The sequence below is a fragment of the Zonotrichia leucophrys genome, chromosome 1, assembly GCF_028769735.1.
Source record: "Zonotrichia leucophrys gambelii isolate GWCS_2022_RI chromosome 1, RI_Zleu_2.0, whole genome shotgun sequence".
NCBI classification, from domain to species: Eukaryota; Metazoa; Chordata; class Aves; order Passeriformes; family Passerellidae; genus Zonotrichia; species Zonotrichia leucophrys.
In genome coordinates, this window is record NC_088169.1 from 20352581 (window position 1) to 20380493 (window position 27913).

The 27913-nt window shown below is 39.6% G+C and overlaps 1 long non-coding RNA gene across 2 annotated transcripts in view; it reads left to right on the forward strand.

Annotated features, from left to right (window-relative positions):
• LOC135445713 (uncharacterized) overlaps positions 1 to 27427 on the forward strand; it is a 30703-nt gene extending 3276 nt beyond the window's left edge. The window contains exons 2-5 of one of the 2 annotated variants that reach the window (XR_010439583.1): positions 14006 to 14059; positions 24800 to 24965; positions 25244 to 25998; positions 26214 to 27224. This is a non-coding gene — a long non-coding RNA (uncharacterized LOC135445713). Of the gene's footprint in view, positions 1 to 14005; positions 14060 to 24799; positions 24966 to 25243; positions 25999 to 26213 lie in introns of both variants that reach the window. The other variant, XR_010439582.1, reaches the window with a different exon arrangement.
• The last annotated feature ends 486 nt before the right edge of the window (positions 27428 to 27913 follow it).

Genomic DNA, 27913 nt, shown 5'->3' on the forward strand with positions numbered 1-27913 from the left:
GTGTGATGGGACCATTATGAAAAGTATTTTAAGAGGTTTGCAGACAGCTCTTGTACTTAGAAGACAAAAAAAGTCATGCCCTAAAACCAAACAGATGCACTAAGCATACATTAAGAGATTTGCTAGAAGAGAATAGTTGGTGTAAGTCACTGCTTCTTCCCATGATGAGCCAGTACAGCTCCTGGTTTTTTGTCCAAACTCAATTCTGGTGCTTCAACATTTTTGGCAGAAAAGTTCTTCTAAAAGCAGAAGAGACCAAGTGACGCTTTTAATATCATGTTACCCATCATCATAATTCAATGAATACCCTGGAGGCATGCCTTTAGTCTGTACACCCTAATGACAGAACAGTTTGCTTCACTACTGGTGGCTTCTAAAAACTTGTGCAAAAGGTCCTCTTCTGCTAGCTTTTTGTTTCTACTCCCATTAATACCTCTGAGACACTCTTTATGTATTCATTTTATACATATTATTTTTTCCCATCTCTTGAGTACTGCATAGGCAGTTCAGCTGCTTCTTACATGAGGCTGATAAATAATAGTAATAATCTGTGTCTAAGTATCAAGAAGGTAGAAGACCTTGTTTGATATGTGTATGTAATTTTTGTACAAATTGAGACTTTCTCTATTGATCCATACAGGTCAAAAATCTTATTTTCATGTAAAAACTAAGCCTCCTTAGAGACATTAATATGTTGTTGTGAGTGAAAGGCTGGTTGGAAAAATGTGAAATCAAATAATTTTCAATGGTTTCCTGGAAATAAGAGGATTTAAATGAACAAGAAAACTAAATTAAGAAAATTACATTAGAGCTCCAAGTTCCACAAAAGTTCAACTGTTGTCTATTCTCTTCACTTTGTTTCTTTTATTTAACTTTCTACTACACACTTTGCCACTAATTCCTTCTCTTCTCATATTTCATTGTTTTCAGAGGGTTAAAAGAAAAGGGAAGTATGTAGTTCAGTTTCATACAGCACTTAAGCTATTCCTTTAGGAATACATTTCAGGATGGGATATGAGTTCTTGACCTTATTTTTCCTATGCATAGTTTCTGCTTTACTATTTTATGTTCTCTGAGAGCTTTATAATATATGTGAACATTGAAATCTTCCTCTAATAGTATATTGCAAAATTTTCCACCAATTAGTTATATGAATGAACTCTTGCACTTTCATTACAAGTTTATAGAAATTAAGGCAATTTTTTGGATCAGTCATGGATGCAGTCACTATGGTATAAAATCCCTCATGAACAAACATTCACAGGCAAAATTTCCAACATTTTCTTATATTGAAGCAAAGTTAATGTGGAAATTAGTATTGTAGCACAGACAAGACCAGCTGGGTTGTGTTATTTTTTTTGCCAGATACTTAATCTTCCTCTCAAGCCCCTCAATCTGAATAAATAACTTTGGGATTGACATAAAATTATAGTACTAAATTACTTTTTTCTCACGTCCCCACTGAGGCACCAGCATTCTTCTTACTATCCTGGCATCTCAATGTTTGAAAAAAAAAAAAAAAAAACAAACCTGTTCAATAAAAAATAATTGGAGAGGTGGACTATGGTTGAGTGGCATCTATGCTATATGTACCCACAGGCACACATCATTTCCTGGCCCTTGGAGCAGTGGTGAAAATGTAATGCTTGAACAGTGTGTCGCTATGGCTGGCTGGTTCTTTGCCAAAGACACGTATAGTTGCATGGATTTCAAGAATGCTGCCACTTTAGGTTTGGAAATGAAGCCCTAAAAATCAATAACTTGGCTTCAGTATTAGGCTGTGTACAGTAATTTCATTGTGGTTTTATTAGATCAGTAAAATACCCTCTGTGGGACAGTATCACAAGGAACTAATTCATGTACCAAGCTTGAAGCCTACTACATGACTTAGAGTTTAGAGAAGGGGATTTGAAAGAGGTGGAGGAGTTATACAGAGGCTTTAGTGTTTAAAAGTGTTTTCTAATGAGAAAAGAGTAACAAGAAACTAAAGCCTAATAAAGCAGATATTGTAAGATTTGAAGTTTCACATTACCTTCATTTGCTTTGTAAATTGCTAAGGAAACATGCTCCTTGCATGCTTTCCCTAATATGCCCTCATCAGCATGTGTCTCTTGCCTTCCATCCATGCTGTACCCACAGAACTGAACAATTAATGATGTTGAGAATCCTTAAGCTTATTTCAATTAAATTGGAACCAAGATTTGAGTAAAACATCAGCAAGTGTGTTTGTTCTAAATGTTGGCATGTGTCTGCCACCTTTACATGTGCTGAGTAAAGTCTACCTGCAATTTGTGAGGTTTTGAACAAATGAAACTTTGTGGTGCTCTCTCATCAGCAGTTCAGATTCTGTTCTCATTTTCATGTGCAATCTGCCAAGCAACTTTCCTCTATAGGTATGGGATGTGGAATCATCCTGGTGTTTGATATTATATTGGATTTATGTCACTGCGCTTGGAAATTGGAATTTGAGCCTCAATCAGGAGATCAAACTCTTGAGCAGAAGTTGTTCCCACAGACCACATTTCTTTCAGAATAACAAACATCATAAAAAATCATATTGGTCAAAGAGGTGCAGAAGTGAGTAGTGCCAGTGGCATAGATGAGTTGGCAGAAGTCCCTAAGGTACTCACAACTACGCCAGTAACACATCAGGTTTTTATTGAGTGACAGAATGGGAGGATTTATTTAAAATGCTATAAAATTTATTAATTTATTGTTTATTTAAAATGCTATAAATGCTACAAATGCTATTTGCCTTATAGGGCATCAAAATGAATTTTTATGTTGTGTCTGAAAGAAACATTCCTCTACCAACAAAGCACCTTAAAACAAAAAGAAACCCTAAAGGGCAATTGCTACTAATCATTGCTAGATGAAATATCAGTGTTTTTTATAGTGTATTAGCAATGGTAACACCTGACATGGAACATGAGGACCAAGTAGGAGAAAGCAGTGTGAATAACACTGTGTTTGGTTTATGTTCATCTATCAAATGTTTTTGTCAAAACTGAACTGAAAGAAACTAAGTCTGAATTCTGCAAAATATTTGAAGTTTGTCAAAAGAAACTGGGAGGAATAATTATGTGCAGTTTCACTGTTCTCATGTATTTCATAACAAGCATTTAACACTTTACAGAACTGATGTTATTCCATAGCCTTAATTACTAATTTTCTACAAGATTTATTTATTTAGTGCTCATAATCAAAAGATACTGAAGAGATACAGAAAAACCAACACACTCTGGTGATAGTGAAGTGCAAATTGTTGGCATGAATTACAATGCCACTGTATGGCAGGTGTGGGAAAGTCTTGAAACCCAGAACAACATAAGTACCAATGCTTTAATGAAAATCATGATGAAATTGTTCTTCACTTTCTGTGCAGTCTCACACACCACAATGTTTTGGAATATCATGAATTTTCTATAATAATTTTATGCACACAGAAAACGGAATAACTGAAGACAAATAGCTGTGGAAACACTATCTGCCCATTCCAGATACAGTCTTTGATATTCATAATTTGTTTTCAATATCTTTCTGTTTGGTAGAGAAATCCACAGGGTTTGCTTTTGTCTATGCCAGATGCCTCTCATGTGAGAGGAAGTTGTTGCCAAATTGCTCACCATGCAGTAGAAATGGCAACTGAAAGTGATTACACCCAACATATGGTCCAAAGACAGACATCTGCTAACAAAGATTAGGGATACTGTGGCAGATTCTCACTTGTTCTAATGAGCCAAATAATCCTGAGCATAAGTCCATTAGAACAAATGAGAGTAGCCACCAATGAATTTTGCGTCAGACCTGTCTGCCCCCATTCACGGCTATGCTTTGCCAGCCTGGGTGTGCAGTGGTATCATGGGAGGTGTGGGTGTTTTTGCCAGAAATATTTCATTAAGTCATTTAAATTAGTTACAAAAGAGTAAGAATAGCAAAACAAGCAGTAAGAAACAGCTAACAGTTTTAGCAAAATGCAGTGAAACCTTAAGGTGGGCACTGGAGATGGTAAGTAGTACACAGGGGTACAACAGTAAGTCCATTGTTTCTCCTGTCTGGAGGTGAAGCGTGCTCTTTGCTCCCAGTCAGTTTCATCACTGGAGAGGCAGCACCCTTCCACAAACATTAGCAATGCAGTCTCTTAATTGTTAAGGGGAGAGGGGAAATTATTTTCCATTACAGAGTTGAGAATTCAGGGCCATGAGGAAAGAGCTCAGAGTTAAGTACCTCATGGCAGATGCCTGTCTCAGGGTGTCTTGTCTATCCCAAGGTGCCAAACTCAGAAATCACTGGGGAACCAAGCATGGAAGCTGCGATCAATGGCATGCAGTACTGCATCACCCCAGGGACAGGGGTGGCAGAACAGGGGTGCTGGAGGAGAGAATGGCTTGGAGGAAGGGTGAGTGCTGCTCTCTGAGGAACTCCCTGCTGACAGGTAGATCTGAGAGTGAATGCCAGGGACAGGAAGTGACTTTGAAAGCTGTGCATACACTTTGGGAGGCACAGCTTTAAAGCTAAGAACATGAGTAGTAACACCTGGAGATGGTGAGGCAAAAGGTGCTGGCAGAAATGAAAGAAAAGAAAAACAACTTGTAAGGAGAGAGTGACAGTAGTGATGAAGCAAGATAATACTGACTGCATTGATCGTGACAAATGAAGCTGGTCAATAGAGGAAAAATGGGGACAAGGAAGTTTGGTAAAGAAGGCTGGTCACTAGTACTTGCTGAGCAGTGAAAATGCTCCTGTAGCATAACCTCACTTTGAAACAGAGACCTATTTTGAGACCCTTAATTTGACATCTTAATTGGGCAACATTTCAATAAATTTGGAATCTGTGAAGAGGTTGCTTAACCCATCTACTATCTAACAAAAAAATCACAGATGCCTGTGCAAGGGTTAAAATTAGGAAGAAACTTGTGGTGGAGAGAATGTGTGCAGCCTTGGAGACTAAGAATATGGAAAAATGATGTCCTGCAAACTTTTTTTATAACCAAAAGATTATTTTTCCAGGAGATCATTTTGATGTTAAGTTACTCCATGCTTTTCTTTGTGTACTTAAAAAGACAAAATCAAATGGTTAAGAAAGTTATGCACCATGCTGAGTTATGAGGGAAGATATTAAAATGCCAAGTGTTTGTGAGAATGTGTGATATGTATACAAATCCATGAGGTGTATGTATATTACCATATATTACATATGCAGACTAAGTCTAGACACAACTATAGACACAGATATGGATGTATGAGCATAATAATTGAAATTCATGAAACCATTTTAGGCTCTCTCCTCTTATGGGGAGAATATTCTGAAATGTCTCCAGGTATATGGCAGAGTTGAGATCCTCTCCAGCTTTATGAGAAAAGAACCTCTACTTACTGTGCAAGTCATTTTTGCTGAGACTCTGGAGTGTTACTTGATACATTTTCAATACTGTTTGTAAAGTATGGTGGAAGCATTCCAGTAAAGAAGTACAGCATTAAATATAAGATTATTAACTTCATTCCTTTTTGATGAGGCAGGTAGAAGGAATGCACACTTTTTAACTTTTTGAGCATTTAAAATAACCTCTCTCTAAACTTTTAAATGCAAGTAATTTAAAACTATGGCTTAAGAGAGGCAGGAGTACGTCCCTGATTATTTTGCAGTTTTCTACATGCTTTGTTTTGATCTCATAACCTAAGAAGGATGCTAAGGATCAAAAACTTTGTTCAAATTTGATATCTTAATTGGGAAACATTTAAATAAATTTGGAATCTATGTGAAGAGGTTGCTTAACCCATCTACAATCTAACAAAGAATCACAGATGCCTTTGCAAGGGTTAAATTTTGCTGTTTGACTTATGGAAGAGATAGTTTTCCTTGTAGCTGCAAAAATCAATGTGCAAGATTGTTTAGATATTAACATTTCAGAAGCTGACATGTTTTCTCTTTTGATTGAAGAATGTTGTCCTGCCCTCTGGTCTGGAGATGACATTTTGCAATTTCTCTTCATGTAAATTGATAATATAGTGGAATTCAGACTTCTCCAGACTCAGAATCAACCATCTTAATTTCAAATTGTCAAATATCTGGCTGTATGACATCTTAAAAATATTTTTTTTTCTCAAGGAAACAACGAAAGAGGACACTCTGCTTGTCAAACACTTAAACAGTCTGCACTCATGCTTAGCCCACTACAGAAAATGGAAAGTTAATTTTCCTTTATATGCTTATTCACTTATGTGTTAGAGTTTGACTGAATATTCAGGCCAGAGGCTAAACTGGAGTGGGAGTCTTTAATCCACATTTTGCCTGCATTTACCTGGCAGATCATAAAAAGTAGTATCTTCATGACACTCCAGTGTGCAAAAATCTCTGCATTTTTTCCTACTTCTGTTCAAGTTTAAAACCAAGCAACACAGTACAGTGTTTTGGGCACCCTCTAATTTTTAATTAGGAAAAACTGAGAAAATGAAAGGGGACTGAGTGGGTGAGAGCTGTTCTCACTGTTCTTCAGAATTAGGGCTGGGTTTTGGTGGTGTTATTTAAGAAAATATTGTCTACATTCTGCTGAAATAACCCACTTTGTACCTCTGTGATGTTTTTTAGTCTTATGTGAATGAATATAACTTTGTAAACACAGAAAAAAACATAAAAAATGCAGTGTTGTAGGTAATGTATCTGTGTCATCCCCCTGAGTATGAATTGCAATGGTAGGTGGTGGCAAATAAGGGAATTAGACATCCTTTGGGTATTCAGTAATTTGTTGTTGCAATTGACTTATTTTTGAAGCATTTGGAGACTCATTTCTACTTGTAAATTGTTCTCCTAAAATGTATTTATGAGTCAATGTCTTAAATTAGGCCTTAATGGAAAAATGGATGAAGCCTTAGGTAATTCTTTCCTCCCCTAGCCATGCAAATAAAGTTAATAACTGCTGTCTTTCTTTTTCTGTTTACTTTCAGTTACTAATTGGTTGCAGTGATCAGAATTGTATTCTTTAGACTGTAAGAAATGGAATTCCAATAAGGAAAACTGAAGTTGTCCTAAAAATAAACTGTACTTTACTAACTTTCAACCAGTGTGTAGAGTTGTCAAGCGGTTTACAAAAGGATACTTGCAGCACTCAAGTTGCTTGGTTTCATTCTGTGGCTAATGTGGGGAAATTGTGCAGCTTTGTTGCAGTGATTGTAAAAGATGAGGTGGAAATTTACGTGAGTAGATCCTAAGCTGGAGTCTTTTAAAAGTACATTGAGATGAAAAATGTTCATAACTGCATGAAGTGTTAAAAAAATTTAATCTTTTAAATGTGTTACAAAGCAAACTATGTGTGTGAGTAAAAAGTTGTAACTATATCACTTCAGCAACCTTGTCATTTATATTTCCAGGTGGTCATGATGCCTAAAGAATACTGTATTTAGATATATATTGAAAAAATGACTTAAGAATCCTATTCTGCTGTCCCACTGAGCTTGAGTTCTGAGCAGTCTCTATCAAAGCAGTTAATGGAGTACAAATAGGGCTTGATTTTTACTGAGCTTTTATAGTGTGTTTAAAGCAATTGGTAAGAACAATATGGTTCTACTGAGGATGTTTGCTATGGAGTTTCTCAGCATACATTTAATTTAGAGATTGATATATGATGAGGTTGTGGATATCCATAGCAAAGTATTCAAGGGAGAAAAGCCACAGAAGTGATTTAATAGGTTTATATCTGGTAGGACTTCTATATGAAGTTGTGTATCTTTTTATGTCTAGCATATGTGTTTCAACTGATTTCTGCAAATTTCCATTTCCCTTATAGATCTCATTCATTCAGAACAGTTTTCACCTGTAGTGATGTTGTGACCTACTTTTGTATAATTATCACAAGCATAGAAATGTTGAGTGAGCTTCTTGGTCAATTCTATTTTCTAAAATCTTTTTTCAGACTCCAATTACTGTCAATGGATAGCTGGAAAGAAATGTAGCAACTAAGCTTTGGTTTTACTGACACCTGTGAGGAGATCCAGAAATAGGTCAATATGGTCTCTTCACAGGGTGCAGTCCTTTAATTGACCTTTTCCCTATGAATTTCAGCTCAGCCATTTTAGCATTTGGTAGTTTCATATTAACAATGCGGTTCACATCTGAGTGTCTTATGCTTTGTAATTGTAAGGTATGAAAGGGTACTTTGGAGCCTTTGGTGTACTCAGCTCAAGCAGTGGCACTCCTATGGCTGAGACAAGACTGAATCTTCCCATTTTGTGGCATCTTTCCTTCCGAGATCCATCACATCCTGCACCTCAGAACAGCCATGACCCCAGCAGTCACAACTGCAACTGCACACAGAGCTACTCTGCTGAATTTCCAATATACCGAGAGATGATAATTCAGCTATACTGGATACTTTATGCTGAGTATTTGTAAATTTTATTTTGCAGTCCTAAAACTGCAATTGAGTTCAAGAGGATTTTGAAAACAATATCCTGAATATGTTATGTAAATGATAGAAAATCTGCAATTATCAAGGATTTAGAAATAGTGTGGTATTAGAGCTCCCAAGTCATAAAACCATATTGTTACCTTATTAACATAATATAATATTCCTGCTGTGGGTCATATTTTATATAGTTTGCCAGAAAGCAGGTTTATTTGCAGTTCAACAAAATTTGAAGCTATGCAATGTCTTGCATAATCTGAAAAGTGCAAGGCAAGAAATGCAGTCAAGGGGAATCCTACCATACCATTTCTCTGTTATATTGCTGAAACTCTCCCATCAGTCAGGGAATGGATTTCTAAGGGTTTCCCTGCCCTTGGGCAGCTCAGGGAGCCATGTCAGTCAAGGAAGTCATCCTCTTGGTTTGGCATGTCAAATTCACAAGAAGACACAGAAAAAAAGAGAAGAAATGAGGGAAACACCAGGTGGCAAATGCTGTTGTTGATGTAGCCTGTTTGAAAGCTTTGGGATTGTTTTTCAGTTCTTTAAAGATGCATTGTGGTGTTCACAGGTATCAACTTGGACAAAAATTATTAAGGGTGCATTTTTATTAGGAGTTAGTGGAGTCTGACTGCACCACTATGAAGTTTTCTGCTGTTCTTTTTGTAGGTTTATTAAAATCCTGTGTTCAATCACTTAATTCATTACAACTGAGCAAATACCCAGAGCTGTACCACGACATTTTATTGAAGCACAAGAAAAGTGAAAGCAATCCTTGGAAGCAAATAAAATTACATGTGTTTGCTGACCCCAAACTTGCAGAAAAGGGAGTTAAAATTAACTACTAATTTATTGAGTAAACTCTTATTGACTTCTAACTATAAAAGCAATAAGGCCTGGGATGGCTGACAGGAATTAGCAGTCCTCTCACCACAGAAATAGCAACTCAAAAAAGCATAATTCTAAAATCCTGTACTATGGTACTATTACAACAAGACCCTCAGTATTTAGCAATTTTGGGTGGAGGCAAATGCTTCTGTATTAGCACTTGATTGCTCATCAGATTCTCAAGTGTTGATGTATTTTGGATTTCTGTCTTGAACTGCTTAGGAAGGCACATAACTTTTTAATAATATGACTACTAAATAGATCCCTGTTTGTGCAGGTTAAGCGCTTATAAAAGGATTGCTCACTCTTAGCATGAGTGCTGCAATCCAGCTACACATTGCTGGCGGTATTGACATCCAGGTGACAATAATGCCAACAGTGCCTTGCCCCCAGCTTTTGTAATGTGCTGTCATGGTTTGAGCCTGGCACAGAGCCAGTGCCCCCATGAAAATGCCCTCACCCTGGTGTCTGCTGTGAGATGTGACCAGGAATAAGCAAAACAGGCTCCAGCTTAAACATAAAGAACACTTTATTACCTAAACTACAGGAAAATAGGGAAAAACTATAAGGAAAAGAAAAAAAAATTGAAAATCTTACAAAAAAACCACTTTCCTCCTCCCCACTACCTGAATTTCCCAATCCGATACATTCTCCCAAATCACCAACTGCCCAGCCTGGCACCACACTTTAGTATACTCAAACTTCAGTTCATGAAGAGGAGAGGAGTCCTTCTTGTTCCATAGGCTTCCCCTGGAAACACACTGAAACCTCGTGTGCTTCCATGTCACTCGGCACCGCCCGGAAAAAGTCCTTTTGCCGCTTGTGACATCTTCCTTCCATGCCCAGTGCTCTCACCACCGTGCATGGACCAGAGCTGCTTTTAGGGTTGTCTTTCAAGGATGCCTTGTCTCACTCCAAAAAGGCACAGTCTCTGCTTTGGGACATCTGTCCCCCCCATATTTTTCCAACCCCCTGGGGCCGGGGGGTCCCCACGATGAACCCTCCTGGTTCTGAGGCACTGCCTCCCCCTAAGTGCAGTCTCTGTGTCACAGGAACAAACTGAGTCCATGGCCACAAGAAAAGTCCAGCCAAAAGGCCACTCCAAGCATCTCTCTCTTCACTCAGCCAGTCTTCTCTACGTCCTTCGGGCCAGGTCCTTGTTTCATCTTATCTCTTATCTCCCTTCTTAGTCAGCTCCGAGGAGGATCAGCATTCTTGCAAGGCCCCAATCATGAAAGAAAGGGGTTAAAAATTTCAGTCTCTGCCTGTCTCAGAACGACGATACTCCCACACGCGCTGCTGCTGCGGCCGGCCGGGCTGCACCCTTCTCCCCCCCTTTCTCCTCCTGGGCCGGCTGCTATCACATTCCGTCTCGCCGACTCTCCTCTCTCTCCCTCCTGCGGGGGGAATGGCTGCCCGATGTCTCTTGGGGCTCCTCCACCCTTCCATCCTTGAGGGCCTTCTCACCCCCATCTCTGTCCAGGCCCCGGGCCTACCGCATGGCTGCCCCTCCCCCGCCCAGCAGCAGCGGCTGGACAGGGGAGGGAGATCCAACTCTTCTCCTCGATGTCCCAAGAGAACCTCCCAGGGCCAGAGCCCTGCTTTTTAACCCCTGTGTATTCTCGGAGGTGTGTCCAAACCCCACTGGCTACACCAGGTGCCAGTATCAAACTCAGAACATCCATTGGTTTGACCACAGCATCCCAGAATTCCCACTTCTTCCTGGTCAAACCACCACATGTGCCCACCTCTACAACTCTGCGACCACCAGGGATGTAACCAGAGGTTTTGTGTGATTTCATGTTGTCTGTATTCATCTTCATGAACTAGGGCAGAGAAAAGCTTAAAGAAATCCAGGACAAGGTGGTGGAGTTGGCACAGAGGTTAACTTAGTTTTGCCTGTATCTCCTTGTACCTTCAGTTTACAACAATGGCAATATCTACTCCCTTTATGTTCCTCATTTTTGAAGCTGCAAAAATATCCTGAAGTTCTTGCCAGTTTTGAATTTTTTGTGTTTGAGTCGTATGAGAAAATTGGTGTTTTGTCATGCAACATCTGTCACTCAGCCTCCCTCAGCTTGGAGTCACCATGTCTGCTTAATGCAGCAAATTTTCAGCCACATTGTCCTCATTTGTCCTCAACTACTGCTGCATTCCCTTTACTGGAGATAGGTTAAAAAGCTGAAACATTGGTAACTGTTGGCAAGTTTTGTTTTATATCCCATGGCTGAATCCGACCATCTGCCCTGTTCAGTAAGTTGTGTCTCAGAGTTTCTCTTCCATATGAGGTAAAGAAGGGAAAATATTATGAAACCATGGATTCTATATCTTTATCCATATCTATGTAACTATATATATAGACATAATGTTTTAAAAAGGAACTTACACTAGTGCATAAATGGGACAAATATTTTCCATCTTATGCATAGAAAATGGTATGATAACATTCTTCTCCATAATCTATTAAATTCATCTGTTTCCTGAAAGAATCAATACTGAAAGTAAAGTTTAGTCTTCATAACTTTTTTAGTGTGTTACTTTTGTGCAATAGTGAAAATTGAATGCAGCAGGGAAGATGGAGTGCCTTTTCAGACAACTGAATTGAGCCATTCCTTAATATTTTTAAATTACTAATGAGTTTTCCCTATTTTCTCAAGATTGTTACAGCAGGTAATCACTGTTACATATGAAAGATTTTTTTTCCTCTCTGTGACTGGAATTTGCTAGAGTTACTTAAGAAAATTTTCATTTTTCTCTCAAACAATCCACTTCTGCTATTGTTATTTCATATTACTGGTTTTTCAGGTTTGCTTAGCAAAAAGTGTACCTATAGTGTCTGTTTATAAACATAGAGTAATTGGTTATATCAAATGTACACAAATTATCCCACCCATTGAAAATCTTTTAAGTTACATTTTAAAGGAAGGTACAGCTCTTACGTTAAAGTAATGGGGGGAAAAGCCCATGTGAACTAAAGAAAACAGTAACTTGATTCAGATGTTTACAACAACAGCTACTTCTATTTTAAAAAATTAACTCCTAAATTCATCTTTGTAGGTTTATAGAATCATAGAAGGATCTTTTAAAGGTCCCCTGGTCCAAGACTAGCAGGGACAGCAATGAGCAGGGACTTCTTCAACTAAACCTTGTTGTTCAGAATCCCATCCAACTTAATTTTGAATGTTTTCAAGGATCAGGCATCCATCACCTCTGTGGGCAACTTGTTTCAGTATTTTATTGGAACAGGTTCTGAAGAATGTTCTGAGAACACTTTTTGAGGCCCTGGGACAATTATTAGGAGCTGAGGGTTCTCAGTAAGTGTAGAAGCAGCAGTGTTTTAGATGTCCTGCTGTTACCACTGTTTGTGCTATTTACCACTTGCATATTTGGATTCTCTTCAAATGCTTACTTTGGAGACAGCAACAGAAATAATGTGCTGAACTAGAGCTCAGTGGGTTTCCCCATTTCTTGGCTGTGTCCTTTGAGCTTGCCTATGAAAAGGCAAAAAAGACTGTGCTCAATCAGTGTGGTTGAGAGCAGGTTTAAAGGCTTAAAGGTGAATGAAGACACTCGTAGTATGCAGTTCTGTCAGTATGAAGGTACAAGTTAGAGCATAACCTAAAGTCAAAGGACCTGCCATGTTTCAATTTGGTCTGAATCTCTTAATCCCAAATCCAGTCTGCTGACGCATACAGGAATGTAAGCAAGGTCAGGGTATGGGACTGATGAGGGGGAGGAGATGTTTTTGGATAGCCTGAGCAGCAGTTTACTTTATATTTTATTGCACATCATCAACAATTCAGTTACCCTGATTAAGACTCTAAAATTTATTATGATGGTCTTAAAATGGCAATATACCAATATTTCCATACTAATTATATTATACCTGTTAATGTCTCTGCCTGTTTTAGTATCTTTGGTCCTTATGACCTCAAAAATTCTCCAGCTGAATTGATTTCCTCCCAATTTTGTGGTGGTGGTATGCTTTTTTTAAACACAGTACTGCAAAAAACAATTAAAATCTAAAGATTCATGTAGCTCTTTGCTTTAGAGTCATATATGTGTAACACACCTGTCTATTCTTTTTTATCAACTGTTTGGAAAATACATTTATATTTACTTTTTGTTAAAAATTTTGATTGCGCTTTGGAGTAAAATTATGGCAACATTTAATATGGAAAATATTTTTTGGTGGGAATGATGCCCATAAAGATTTCATAATGTTTTCATTGTCTGGAGATCTAGTACAATATCATGTTCAGGCAACACTTTCTATGTAATTTAATGTTAAATGTCCCAACATGATATGAAAACTCCCCACTGGGGAGGAAAAAATGGCATTGCATATCCAAATAAGATTGATGTACAATTTTTTTTAAAAGGTCAGGGAATTGAAATCTATGCTTTAGGTAAATAACAGGTAAAATACAGCAGCTAATCTTGAGAAGGTTGCCTAAAACAATTAGGGAACTTGGACTTTACTACCAATCACTTTGACTAGAAAAAACTTGACTTAACATGAGTCAGACTAAAATATGCTTGGCTTCGTTTCCACCGTGGCCCAGAATTTTGTATTATTTGTACTGTGAGAAAAAGGAGATTTTCTAACGCAAAGTACAACATCTCTGCCCTGGAAACTGCAAGGGCAATGCTGTTAAAAAGTATATATATTGTAAAATTTGCTCTCAGTAACTTCTGTTTTCCTGTTCTTGCTTCAGGATATCAAAAAAAGACATTGTGATCATAGGTGCAGATTTGCTGGTGGAAACCAGGTAATTTTGTCTTTCTTTTAATATTATCTCTTGTGTCCTCTGACTTTTTTGTGACTGGAGATATTGTTATGTACTCATTTGCTCAAGAGATCTAAATGATGAAGAAATTTGCCAATGTTGCTCAGCACATGTGCAAAGATACGGCTTTGTCTAGATTTATTTTTTTAAACCTGTAAGCTGTCTACTTAGGCCATTTAATAGTCACACATGCATGTAATGTTTCTAAATCACGTTCCTTCCTTGGCTGCCTTGGATTTTCCAAGTGGAATTAAATGCAGGATGTGGTCCAGTGTCCTGTGTCCCTTAACACAGCCCATCTCCCCCTCTGCCATTCAGACTGATTGCATTTGGTCTGATCATTGGCACAGACTAACTCTCAGCAAGAATGATCCCCTTGGCTTTTCCAGGCTGTCTGTATCCCAAATGCACACTTACTCCCCAACCACTGCCATCCTGTAGCATATGCTCTTGTTCTTCCTCAGAGCTTCTTGATGTGGTCATACAGGCCCCCTGGGTCAAATACTGCAGCTGTTTGGAATTATCTTTTGGACACATGGGAAACCTAAGAGTGATTATGAATTTGGCAGACAAATCCAAGACATAGCCAAAAATACCCCAGATCTACAGTTTGTTTGGTGAGCTATAAAAATAAGTACCTATGTCCCAAGGAAATATATATGAAAATCAGTTTTCCTCCCAAAACTCTTGGTTGTTGCTTTCTGTGTTGTTACCTCCAAAACATAACAGGAATACAAGAATTGACTGTGTGTACATATTTATTTAGTTTCTATAGGAATAGATCATGTGACTCATCAAGGAGTGGTAGATCAAAAATTCAGCCTTACTACAACCCTTTTACACCATTCTCACAGTCCCTGCAGGCTGGAAGAGTTCATTGAAGCTCATGAAGCTTAGTGTAGTGAGCCTCTTTCAATTTTTTTAAATTTTTTTAAGGACTTAATCTCTGGGTGGCCTAGGACAAAGGGGAATGCCCCAGAAGTGAGGAGCCAAGTCGGAGTGTAACCAATGTCCTGTCTTCCCTATAGAAAATTAATTTTTGTGGAGCAATATTCAAATGCTAAAGAGTAAACAGCATGATATGTTGTACTGAAGTGCTCTTACAGGGCACTGTGTAGTGATTGGATTCAGGCTGTAACAAGAAATTTGCTCTGTCTATTGTCCCTCAATACTTAAACTGTTTCCCAAAAATACATTTTAGCAGCTAGGCTGTTCAGCTTGAAAACCGCTAAAGGAACTTAAGAGGCTGTTTCCATGGTTTACAAAAACACATCTTATAAATAGATTTTTCTACTGCAAAACCCTCTGTCAATTAATTCCTCCAATTAAACCTTAATAACATATACTTCTTGAGAATTTGCATTTGTGCCTTAGGCAGGGGAATCATGCATAGTAATTCCATGGACTATAATAGTCCTCAGCCTACCCTGGGATCAAAGTTGTGTCCTTATTCTTCCCTGTGTTTATTGGAAGCTTTTGATTCCATCAATCACACCAAGGCAATGTCAGCTTCGAAAAGGCACTGCTGGGTTACCACAAGTACTATTTTGGCATGTTTGGAGTAGTCTCAGGCAGAGCTCACAGATAGCTATTCTGCTCAACCTTTTTTCCTTCTCATAGCTCTTTAGGGTTCCATCTTCAGACCTTATTAGTCTTTTGTTGTTTTTTAAATGCTGGTATCTAGGCTACGGTAGCCTTTTAAAATATTAGATGTACCATGCAGATGACAAGGCTTCCTTTTTGAGCTGTCCCTTCCAAACTTGGTTTGGTTCCTGCAGTTTCTGAGCTGCCCTGAAGACTTATTTCTGAGTTTCAGCCAAAAGAAACCACATTATTTTGCTTTTGTGACAAAACATAAGCTGTATGTGTGGAACCCACTATCATGATGGACTAGCTCTTTTCTCACAGTCCCTTTGAGACTAATTTTTCCATTTCCTGTCACCACAGATTGCACTCTTGGAGGCAGTTTTAAATCAGTAATGTCTTTGAAGTTTTTCTTTCACCATGCCAGAAACATTCCCAGAATGACATTGATGCTCTCCCAGGCTGTCCAAATGTGTATTCATGGCAGGCTTCTGCTAAGCTGCTGTAACACTCTCCCGCTCTGTTTGCTAGCTTGCCAGATGTGAATAAGCTCCAGTTAATTGAAAATACCAGATTTTGAATAGGTTGCAGTTAATTCAAAATGCTATGGCTAACACCAAAATATGATGTAGCTAAATTTTAACCATTGCATCTGTCTTCAGAGAAAATCAAATGACAGAAACATTTGTCAGATGTTTTGAACTTTTTCTTCTTAGGCTTCCTGTGCCCTTAAAGAAAAATGTACAGAGGATCTTTCCAAACAAAGCTGAATGCATCTGACATAACTGAGGATCAGGTAGACTAAATAGACTTGGTCTTCTTAAATGGCAGCTGAAAATGAAGTGCTAACATCGTGAATTGTTTTCTGATACTGCTGTGGAGTTGCATGCCTACAGATGGGAGGCATTAACTTTCTGTCTGTCACTCTAAGAGCTTCTTTTTTTTGCTTGTGCCCTCTAGTATGTTAAGCTGGAAACTAGACTTTTTGCATAATTGTACTTTTGTGGTTATGGCAAAAACAACTTAGAAAAAAATTTTGTTTTGTTGTCACTGTTGGTAAGTCATATATTTTATAGTATTTATATTCCATCCATTTTGAAGTTGAGAGAGGTTGTTTGCGAAACCAGGTTCTAATACTTATACCACTGTACCTTGAATAAAATATTTCTGAGGCTAGGATTTTGAATAGTCATGCTACATTAGAATTTTTGTATGTGCTAGAGCCATAGCAATTTCTGCCTTCCATGGTACTACTTCAATTAATAAAACAGATATTCGGGAAAAGATTTTGTGAAGGATATGGAAAAGCCTATGCTTTTCATTATAACAATGAAAATGAATGAATCTATTAACATCATATGATTCAAATAAAACCCCTGAGTTACCTACCTGATGGCACAGAGGCTCCAGGCAGGAGGGTGTGTGCTAAGGAAATACAAGTAGCTGAAAAGTGCAGGCAGAATAACTGAATCTGTTAGACCAAGCAGGCTGTCATCAGTCCTAGACAGCAGGATGAACATCAGAATGCTGATATGGGATTTAATTCTTTACAATTTAAAGGATGGGAATATGAGTCAACCAGCCTTTATGGCTTGTGGATCTGGTTTCATTCCTCTGATGAGATAAGTTTGCTTCATTAAAGCAATTGTTTCATACCATAGAAAGTGCCTTTCATAAAGCCCTGAACTGCATGTTATTGTAATTAGAGGTCAACACTATCTGATATTGATTAGGTGTAAATTAAATGGATTTAGACACTTGGTAGCTGGTATACATCAAGGTGGTGTCATGGAAGATTTATCACTGAATAGAAGTATTTCAAATAGGATTTTGCAGAGATGAGTTACAGGTCAAGACTATGAAATACTGTTTTATAAAAAACTGAAAAAGCAAATATAAAAGCACTGTGAATAAAATTTATGGATGATATAAAGCATGTCAAAGTATTGAGAACTGAGTAGCCAAGTTAAGCAATCTGGATGTCTTAAACTGGTAGGATGCAAGCAAAAGGTGAATTTAGATGTCAGGGTTCCTGCCTGCAGAGAGTCTTGCATGTGAGGCTGCACAGGCTGGGGTGCAGCTCTGCTCCTGTTGCTCACACTCCTCTTGCCTGGCATGCGAGTCTGGCTGAGGAGAACGACACTGACTGTGCTTGTGGCACCTGAGCCAGCTCCCGGCCCATACCCACTGGGCTGTCCCTGCACTCATCCTGTCCCCCTGCAAGGGTGCTCACAGACCAGCTGAAGTGGGACCCACAAGTAAGACAGGTTTGCAATTGGCTTCAGAATCGTTTATATGAGCAGATTATAAAAGTAATTATATGAGGTCTTAAGTCATGTTTTCACTGTTAAAGTTGTAATTTATTGACTAGCACAAAGCCTAATGAAAAGCAAGAGAACAAAAAAGTTTCATATTATGTGAAATTCATTATGCAAAACTGAGTCTACAGAGATTACAGTGGTTGCACAAGTTGAGTGGGTGAAAAAGGAATTTGGAGCTGAAGGCTGGTACCTATTTGTCTGGATTTATATGAGCTAAAGGTGAAGTCTGATAAAATTTAAAATATCCAGATTTTTGATGTCCATAACATTAAATATAATATGTGTAAAAATCCAGAACTATGTATATGTTTGTCTACCTTTTTTCTCTCTCTGGTATCAAATTTTACAAAGAAAGAATTTTAAAAAATTCAGGCCAATTACTGGTTTGTGCCATCATTTACCATAGGATAAATCCCCACAACTATTAAAAGGAGGGTGCACAATCCTTGTTTCCACTTCATCTCTTTTGTTGGTGCCAGCTCATGTGATGTTCCAGGATGAGGGAAGTTCAAGGAACAGTTTTTGTCAGCAAATTCAGCCAGGAGCATTGTCTTCTAGCCCAAGTGCTTCCCTGCTGTCATGGTTTGACCAGGAAGAAGTTGGGAATTCTGGGAAGCTGTGGTCAAACCAATGAAGGTTTTGGGTTTCATACTGACACCTGGTGTAGCCAGTGGGGTTTGGACACACCTCCGAGAATACACAGGGGTTAAAAGCAAGGCGCTGCCCTGGCACTTCCTCTTTGGACCTCGTCGGGCGAGGAGTTCAGGTATCTCTCCCCCGCCCGGCCCGCTGCTGCTGGGCGGGGGAGGGGCCAGCCATGCGGTAAGGCCTGGGGCCTGGACAGAGGGGGCTTCGGGGGGGGCTCCAAGGATGGAAGGGTGGAGGAGCCCCAAGAGACATCGAGCCCTCGGGCAGCCAGCCCCCCCCCAGGAGAGCAGCCAGCGAGAAGGGGGAGGAAGACTGCCCGGCCGCAGCGGCAGCGTGTGGGCAGCGTGCGTGGGAGTCGCTCCGGGACCGACAGACAGAGACTGAAAACTTTTAACCCTTTCTTGCATGATTGGGGCCTTGCAAAAATGCTAATCCTCCTCGAAGCTGAATAAGAAGGGAGATGAGAGATGAGATGAGATAAAGACTTTGGCCCGGAGATTGTGGAGATGATTGGATGGGGAGAGATGATTTGGAGTGGCCTTTTGGCTGGACTTTTTCTTGTAGCCATGGACTCAGTTGTTCCTGTGACACAGACTGCATTTAGGGGGAGGCAGTGCCTCAAAACCAGGAGGGTTCATTTGTGAGGACCCCCCGGCCCCAGGGGGTTGGAAAAATATGGGGGGGACAGTTGTCCCAAAAGCAGAGACTGTGCCTTTTTGGAGTGAGACAAGGCATCCTTGAAAGACCACCCTAAAAGCAGCTCTGATCCATGTCTCGGTGGTGAGAGCACTGGGCATGGAAGGAACATGTCACAAGCGGCAAATGGACTTTCCGGGCGGTGCCAAAGTGACACGGAAGCATCCGAGGTTTTCAGTGTGTTTCCAGAAGCCTATGGAACAAGAAGGACTCCTTTTCCTCTTCATGAACTGCAGTTTGAGTATACTAAAGTGTCGTGCTGGGCTGGGCAGTTGGTGTTTTTTGAGAGAATGTATTGGATTGGGAAAGTCAGGGAGTGGGGAGGAGGAAAAGTGGTTTTGTAAGGTTTTCAATTTTTTTTTTTCTTTTCTTTATAGTCTCTCCCTATTTTCCTGTAGTTTAAGTAATAAAGTGGTCTTTATGTTTAAGTTAGAGCCTGTTTTGCTTATTCCTGGTCACATCTCACAGTAAACACCAGGGTGAGGCATTTTCATGGGGGCACTGGCTCTGTGCCAGGCTCAAACCATGACACCTGCCCTGTCCCATTGTGGGGTTGTTTGGGCTCCAGCTCTGGTGGCAGGTGAGCACAGGGGCAGCGCCGCCTCTTCATGGCAGAGCTGCAACTTGTGCTGGTTCTCAGCCTTGAAACACCTCAGTGGCAGTGGCTACTCACATTTGGCTTTGCTGTTCTCCTTGTCCTTGCCATGTTTTGCTGTGCTCTCCTTCCCTATGTGTGGGATTTCCAAACCCATGGTTTACTTACCCACGGATTGCATTTTGCACACCTGTTCCTCTTGAGTGTAGGGGGATACAGAATGGGTAAATGAAGGTGGTATGGAATGTAATCTTATCCCCTAAAGAGTTGCAGCTAACCAATTACTAAAAATTAGGATCAGGCCAGATCTTAACAGGCCACACCTGTAGCCAATAAGAAGAGTGTTATAAAAGAGTGGATTGGTGGGAACTGGAGTCAGTTGGCTGCTGCAAGGACCAGGAAGGGTCAGTGCTCAGAGGAGCTGCCTGCAAAAAACATTGAGATGGTATGAAACCCTGGTCATATGGAATCCTTGCACTATAATGATGTTAGAACTGTTGGTGTATAAGACAACACTTGAGGTTGATAGTTTTATTTCCTGAGTGGAAGTTGTCTTCCAAGGGATGAAAGCTGTTGTGGACAGGGTTAGGGATGACACACAAGCTTTGCAAATGGATATGGAGTGGTGTTTTTTTCTGTTAGAAATGCTCTAGAATAACAGAGCGATTACACCAGAAATGGATAATCTAATTTTCTTTCAGTCTAGTTATACACCTCTGTGTTCTCCTTGTTGCATCTGGCAAGTTACTCAGTCAGAAGTACAAGAGTGAAAAATGGATGGTTTGGCTCCCTGAAGCAAATGTAGCCCAAGTGCGTATTTTACTGTAAGGTACAGAGCATGAAGGTGTCAGATGAAAACTCTCATCCCAAAACCATATGAAACAAATACCACATTAACTTTAAAATAAATTTTAAGAGAGGTCCATGTGGAAAACCTGACTGGAACTACAGTTGACTTTGTATGTACAGGAAAGTTTATAATTCCCATTTGCTGAAAAGTTTAATTCAGCAGTACTAAGACCAATTTATGAAGTTCTGTATAAGAGGGACAGCTTGCAAAAATACTTGTTATAAGTAACAAATAAAGAGACAGGAAAAATTAGAGTGATGTTTACAAGCCCAAGGTCTGGAAACAATGACATTGAAAAAGGCAGTGAGAGCCACAAACTCCAAGTGAAAAGAGGCAGCTGGTCTGCTAAGAGGTGGGTGCTGTTGCAAGGCCAGAGATGTTCCTGTTAGCATCTCTAAGATTAATTAGAAGCATGAAAAGAGAGTGAGCTCTCCTGGGAAACAAAACATTTGATAGCAATATACCTGTTTTGCTTTTCATAATAATGGAATAAAATATTGATCCACCAAAAAACATTTCAGAAAACCATGAATAATTGCCCCATGGAGACAGAAGGGAGGCATGCGTGGGTGCAGAGCTTGTTTTTATTGTGTGGGGCAGCAAGGAGGTCCTGGGCTCCCCATCTGTGAGAACCAATAAGGGGAAGGGGAGTAGCTGTGGAAGAGGAGCAGGATTTTATAGCATCCTTCTGCAAGGACATCATCCATGTCCTTCTCCAAGCTGCTACCTGGGGCTTCACTCATGACCTTTGGAGGCTTAGTTGTCTCCTGCTGCCCCACCACCTGTAACCACGGTGACATCATCCCAAAGAAGCCACGCATCATTCTGGCTGTGACTGACAGCTTTCCAGGGCAGCCAAGGAGATGGAAAATAACAGTGTTACTGCTGCTGCAGGCGGTGAAAAATAAATACAGCTGAGTCCCAGAGAAAGGTCCTTGCAACATCAAATGGGGTAGGGCAACTTAAATCTAATAATCTCATTGTGACCTTTCTCTTTCCTGGTGTCAACAGGTGAGAGAAGCAGAAAATGAAGGTAAATAAAGAGGAAAAGTTTGAGAGAAAATGAGGAAAGAGCAGGCTGATTGAAGTAGAAAGCAAGTGTAAATAAATGGCCTCTCTTGGCCTCCCCAGGCATGCTTTCCACCAAGGTGTAAATTCCAATAACATATGTGTAGTCTGTGAAGTAATTTAGCGGAGAAATTAAAGCAGTGGACAGTCAGGAAGTACTACATTAACACGTAGCTACTCTAAGTAGCTCTGTGTGACGGGAGGCTGGGGCAGCAGGAGGTTTCTGGCTGTGTATCCAGAGATGCAGTCCCTGCTCTCAGGTAAATGGGACTGCTTTGTGCACTGCAGTCTGACATGATCTCTGCTCTATTGGATGAGAATTGAAGGTAGCAGAACAGTGGGCAAAGAGGTGCAGGGAAGGTGAACCAGCACTGATGATGGAAACAATTCTTTCAGTGGCATCTAAATGACAGTGGTTTGTTACTGTGCTGCCTATTGCACAGCATGCTGAAATGACTTTTTCATGATAAAATGCAGCGTTTCTTCTCCTGGGACTTAACGTAGGTGGCTTTTTCTCTTGCTTCTATGTGATTTCTGTGCCCCTACAGTCACTCTGTGAGCATTATTGGTGTTCTTATTTATGCAAAGGCCTTTCTCCAAGATTCAGTTTATAGTGAATTGCTCAGGAATTACATTATATTTTTTATCGTCTAGTTCTGCAGTCTTTCCATAAAATCCAACCACAGCATGGAAATATGTATGGTACATTTATAAAGTCTTCCATATGTAAAACAAATTAAGCTCTAATATTACACTCCAGGCTATTGTGCTGGTGGGAGACCAGGATTCTGCAGTTGCACTCCATGGGAACATTGCTGCTTTTTGATGTGTACAAGCACGCTGATGCATTATCTACCTGATATGTGTTTGAAAGTGTGAACTATGAATTACCAGGTCAATAAAATGGGGATACTACAGAGGACAGGCTGGAAACAGTATGCATTGAAGTCACAATGATGACAGCTTGTCACTTAGAGCTGTTTCAGCAGGAATACCTAGCAAGCAGTATGCAAATATGAAGGCATCATGACATTCTCAAACTCATGGAGTGCAGAGTTCACCAAAAAAGCCTGGTAACTGAGAAGCTCAGCTAGGTATTGCTTGATGCACACCTGAGCCAACTTGGTTAAAGGCTGACATCCCCAGGAGAGCAGTTCTGCTTCAAAGTTACCAAATGTGTGATCCTACAGGACTAAAAACTGGACCACAAAGACCAATCATGAGAATTAAATCCCAGTCCTGAGATCAAGGACTATTTATTCTCTCAGCTCATTCTAATATGGTCTGTAATTATTGGCTTTTAATTCTAAAATACAGAAATGATGTTTCTGCACTAGTACTTCACTAAAAGCACTGTCTTGCTTCTGCTGTGGACAGATATAACTGTCCTGTTACTGACTGGGTAACTCCCACAGAGTTTTTCATTGCTAAATATGTCCTGTCAGGAAGTGCCTTCATAAGTGTTCAGATGCTGTCTGAACTGAGAGCAGTAAGTTTCTTAAAAACAGCTGATGCTTCCCTTCTCTACTTCCACCACCCAATAAGTTGCTTCATTAGAGTCAGAAAAAGTTCCAAGTATTTTATTAATTTTGGAAGAGAATGTAAAGAAAATTTGCCATTCTCTTCCCCCATCTAGTTAATGAAAAAATAAATTAGAATACATTTTTGAGTATATAAATTATGTGCAGGCCTGCCTCCCTCTTTTACTTTTTATGCTATGTTTTCAAATTTGCTCCTATTGTGTTATCCACTGACATCCCTACACATTAGGCTATGCATTTAGTAACACAACTTATGCTAAAAAGAACATACATTTAGAAAATGCAAGTGCTATATTTGTAATCAAAAAGCTGATTTTACACTGGTGTGTTAAATTATGAAATCTTTTCTTTCCATCTTTCTCTTCCAATCAATTAGAATTTTTAAACAGAAGCCAAAAAGAGGGACTCAGTGTCTAGTCTGAGACAGTGAAAGCTACATCTCTTGTGTTCCTAGCTCATAGCAGAGTAGTCTTTATTATTTTAAAAATATCCAAGTTATTTGGCAATATTCTTCTTTGTTGTTTTTATGAGACTTTCTGCAGGGTAAAGGTGAAAAAAGCATTACAAAATCTTGAATCATTTTGCAAACAGCTTAAAGAATTGAATAATTATGCTTTATTTATTCACGAATATTTGAATATAATTCCAGTGTAAGACAGAAACAATATGATCTTTCTTTTTCAATATCAAAATGAGGGGGAAAAGTGCACTTTTATCATCATATAAAATACAGTTATTAGTATTTTATATGTTGCAATCATAGAGAAATCTTAGCTGTATTTAGGATAGCCTGTGCATGAATTTGGTAGAGAACCCAAAGGTAGAATTTTCATAATTTGCATTGGTTTAAAGTTTACATATCCAACCCTATAAAAAATATAGGTGTCCAGTCACATAAGAGATGCATCCTACATGCAAGGACAGGCTGTGGAGCTCCTTGCTAAGCTCAGGCCCACCATGGCAGCTCCCACAGAGTGCCCTCTGTTCAGCAGAGCCCTGCTGCTCTGGCTGCCCTGCTCTCTGCTGCACCCCAGGGGAAGCAAATTTGTGCTGCTGTTTGCCAACAGATTCCTTGTCAGAGGAGTGCACGATGGGCATAACATGGATACTGATTTGACAGCTCTGTATTCCCTACCCAGCAGCTGTTCTTTTCCTTTGATAGAAGAGTCTGTCTGGAGTCTGGGAAACACTTTCCAACATTTTTTTTTTAAGTGGAATTTTTTTGTTTCTTAGAATATATAAACATTTCCATTTGTGATGAAGAAACAAAATCCAGCCCAGCTAGTTGCTACCAGCACAGTCTGAGTGTGCTATCACATCAGACAAAAACCTATTATACTTATGGTCACATCAGATTTCTGTAGCTGCTGTGTCTCACAGGTGGGCTTTACATTGTGTTCTCCTAGTCTGTGGGTGCAGATACAAGGGGAAACAAAGGTCCCACCGTAAAGGACTAAGTAGAGAAGACCCCAGATCCTCAGAGAAGCAGCTGGGAAGCCGGGCAATCCCCACAGTGGGGATAACCACACCACTCATCCCAGGCAGGTGTTCCTGGCACAAACCATCCCACTGCTACAATGGGCAGGTAACTGTGATGGTTTTCAGCAGGGAAACCAGATGGTGAATGGCCACTGGATCTGCATCCTTCCCTGCCCCTCAGCAGCCAGGCTGCTGTGCTCTGTTGTAGATGATGGGTTTGGAGCTTTCACAGGCTGCAGAAAAATTAAGAGGTCTCTGTTCCTGTCTGTTTTTCAGGCATCTCTTGCTATTTGCCTCTTAGAACCTGTAGTCTGATCCAGGGAATTCCTGTATATGTCAAAAGTATGCAGGGAATAAAAGAGCAAATGTTCTTGTGCATTTCAGTTTTCTCTCTGCTTGGTTGGATCTGTCACTGTCTCCAGCAGGAAACATAGCTGTAACTCAGGAAGGGTTTAAATTATCTTCTTGTTCACTGGAAATAGAAGAAACCTCAAGCTGACATGTTTCTGAAGAAGAATTCCAAGGGATGCATACTTCATACCAGAGAACCACAGAAACCAGAAAGAAAAAAAAAAAAAAAAAGAAAAATTCCTAACTAATTCTAAAGTCTTCACTGTCCCAAATTAAAGGGAAGCAGAAAATTATTAGCTTTGTTATCTATTTACTAGCACTATTTACTGTCACTCGTGTTTTAAAACTGTGGTATCAAACACACTGGGGCACCTTGCTGTCATGCTAATGAGCTGCCTTGTCACATCTATCATATAGCTTATACTTCAAGAAAGAAAAAAAATCAGACACATGGTTTGTAAATATATGCACAAGCTACTGCAGGACCTCAAGGAAATGTACACTGTGGATGATTATAGAGACATGACTGTTTACCACCTGAACTGTCTCCTCTGGGTTTTAACAGTGGAATTACATCTCAAAAGCTGTCTTCTCTACATGAGTAACTACAAAACACTGTAACACTCTTCTTTTTCCTGCATGTTAGCATCACCATTCTCCGAAAGCAGAGAAGGTTCTGCCTTCTCCCAGCTTTCCTGAAGGCATTGTCCAGGGACAAACCTTGAGCCTGAACAGTTGTTGAGCTTAATAATCTGTTACTTCCATAGCTTGGGAGCAAATATGACAAGGTGGGTTGAGCCAAGGAATTGTTTAATATGTAAGTAAGATGAATATTGGAAAGTGTTCTCAGGTTAATCCATATAACTTTCAAAGAAAGCCATTGTGCAGCCTGTTGCTCTAGTGCAGAATTTCCAATTGCTGCTGCTATTTATATGCTGCTGTAGACAGCAAAAAAAAGTGCTCCCCCTGCTAATTTTTTAATTTTAGATGTGTTTTCTTTAAGTTCTACAGGAAGCCATAATGCACCATACATGTGCTGGCTGAACCCTACAGAGGTGAAGCCAATGTCAGCAGTGTCACCTCCTTTGCAAACAGCTCAGTAACCTCTCAACAAACAAACAGCTGGGCCACCCCATCTACCAGCACTGCCACCCAGCAGAAATGGGTGACTGGTTCTTCCAGTTTCTGGCAAACCAGAAATATGTTGCAGATACATGAAAAGGTGAGGGTAAGGAGCTGCCTTCCCACCTAGGATCAATAGGAATCTTGAGCCTGGATACACATCCCCACCCACACAGACAAACAGCAGCTCCAGCTGGTAAGAGAGCACATCACCTGCTGAAACCATTTGGGCTGTTGTACTGCGGCTGCCCAGGAGAAAGGCACGTACTGCTCTACTCCCTGTGCTGGGAAAAGGAGTGAAGAGGAGGAGGGTGCTAGGAATCCCTTCTTGGAAGTGTGGGAGATGTTATGGACCTGGAAAAGAGCAAGGCGCAAAGCTTTCCTGTGGCCTGAGCAACAACTGAAGTATAACTTCTTGAATAATCCTGATACAAGATCTCATTTTCAAATGTTGATGGGTGACTCTCCTGCTGATCTTCACTTTTTAGAAGTCTGCTGTGGATTTTGTTGGACATGGATATTGCAAAAAGTTGCTCAGGTAAAGAACTGGAAGGTGAAGAAAATGCCATGTATGGAGCAGATTTAACTGGACTGGAAATTCACTTGAGATAACTGTTAATATTGCAAACCTTATGAAATTATTATAAGTTGTAGCACTCAATAAATATAGGCAACTAAAGCTTCAACTCCTTTTCTACTCTAAAATACCTTGCTTCCAATATAACAGTATCATTTCTTCATTATTGAATGACCCCAAATAATAGTGTTTCATATACAAAATATATAGGTACTGGTCTAAGTACCTATAAGACTCAGCTTCTTCTAAGCCTATGACCATTGAAAATGTCAAAGTATCTCCTATTAGCATCCTTCCTATTTCAGGCTTTCAACACCACGAAGAATGAGCAATATTTTTTTCCTTTTTTAAAGTGCAAGTCACCTTCAAGCACGTTCCTTTTGAACAGGAGGAGAGAGGCCATTGAAACATGGCTTCTTAAAGAAGGGCAAGTGTTACTCAATATCACTTTGTAGTGTGTTTACTGAAGTACATTTAATTACTTCAACAGTGAAATAAATATTTTTTTATGCAAAATGAAATCAGTATTTAAATGTTTTATGTAAATTCTGATGCTTCTCTTTGGAGTGTATGTTTCAAGCCACAACTGGTCCTGTCAGGTTTTTTTCAATCAAGTTTGGAGACAAAGCATGCAGAAAGCTTATACTCCAATATAGAAGAGTAAACTTTTCAGGCAATGAAAGTTGTCTGCACTTCTCACAGTGATTTTGGTCTTGCTCACAGAGATTTCTAAGCACTTTAGGTTGTTCTGGTATCTCTAGCCATAAAAACCAGATACTTCTTTAAACTCTCCCATTTTCCCTGACCTATGAGCTCCCAAAGTAAACAAAATTGTTTTCTGATTCCATGAAGGCTGTCATTCTAACACTGTTTTGAACTCAAAACTCCTGGATTGAAAACAAGATACTCCTACCTTCAATTTTTACTACACAACTGGTAGTATTTCCAAATTAATTTACAAAATGTATTGCAGCATTTTACATAATGGGCTGAACAATTTTGTC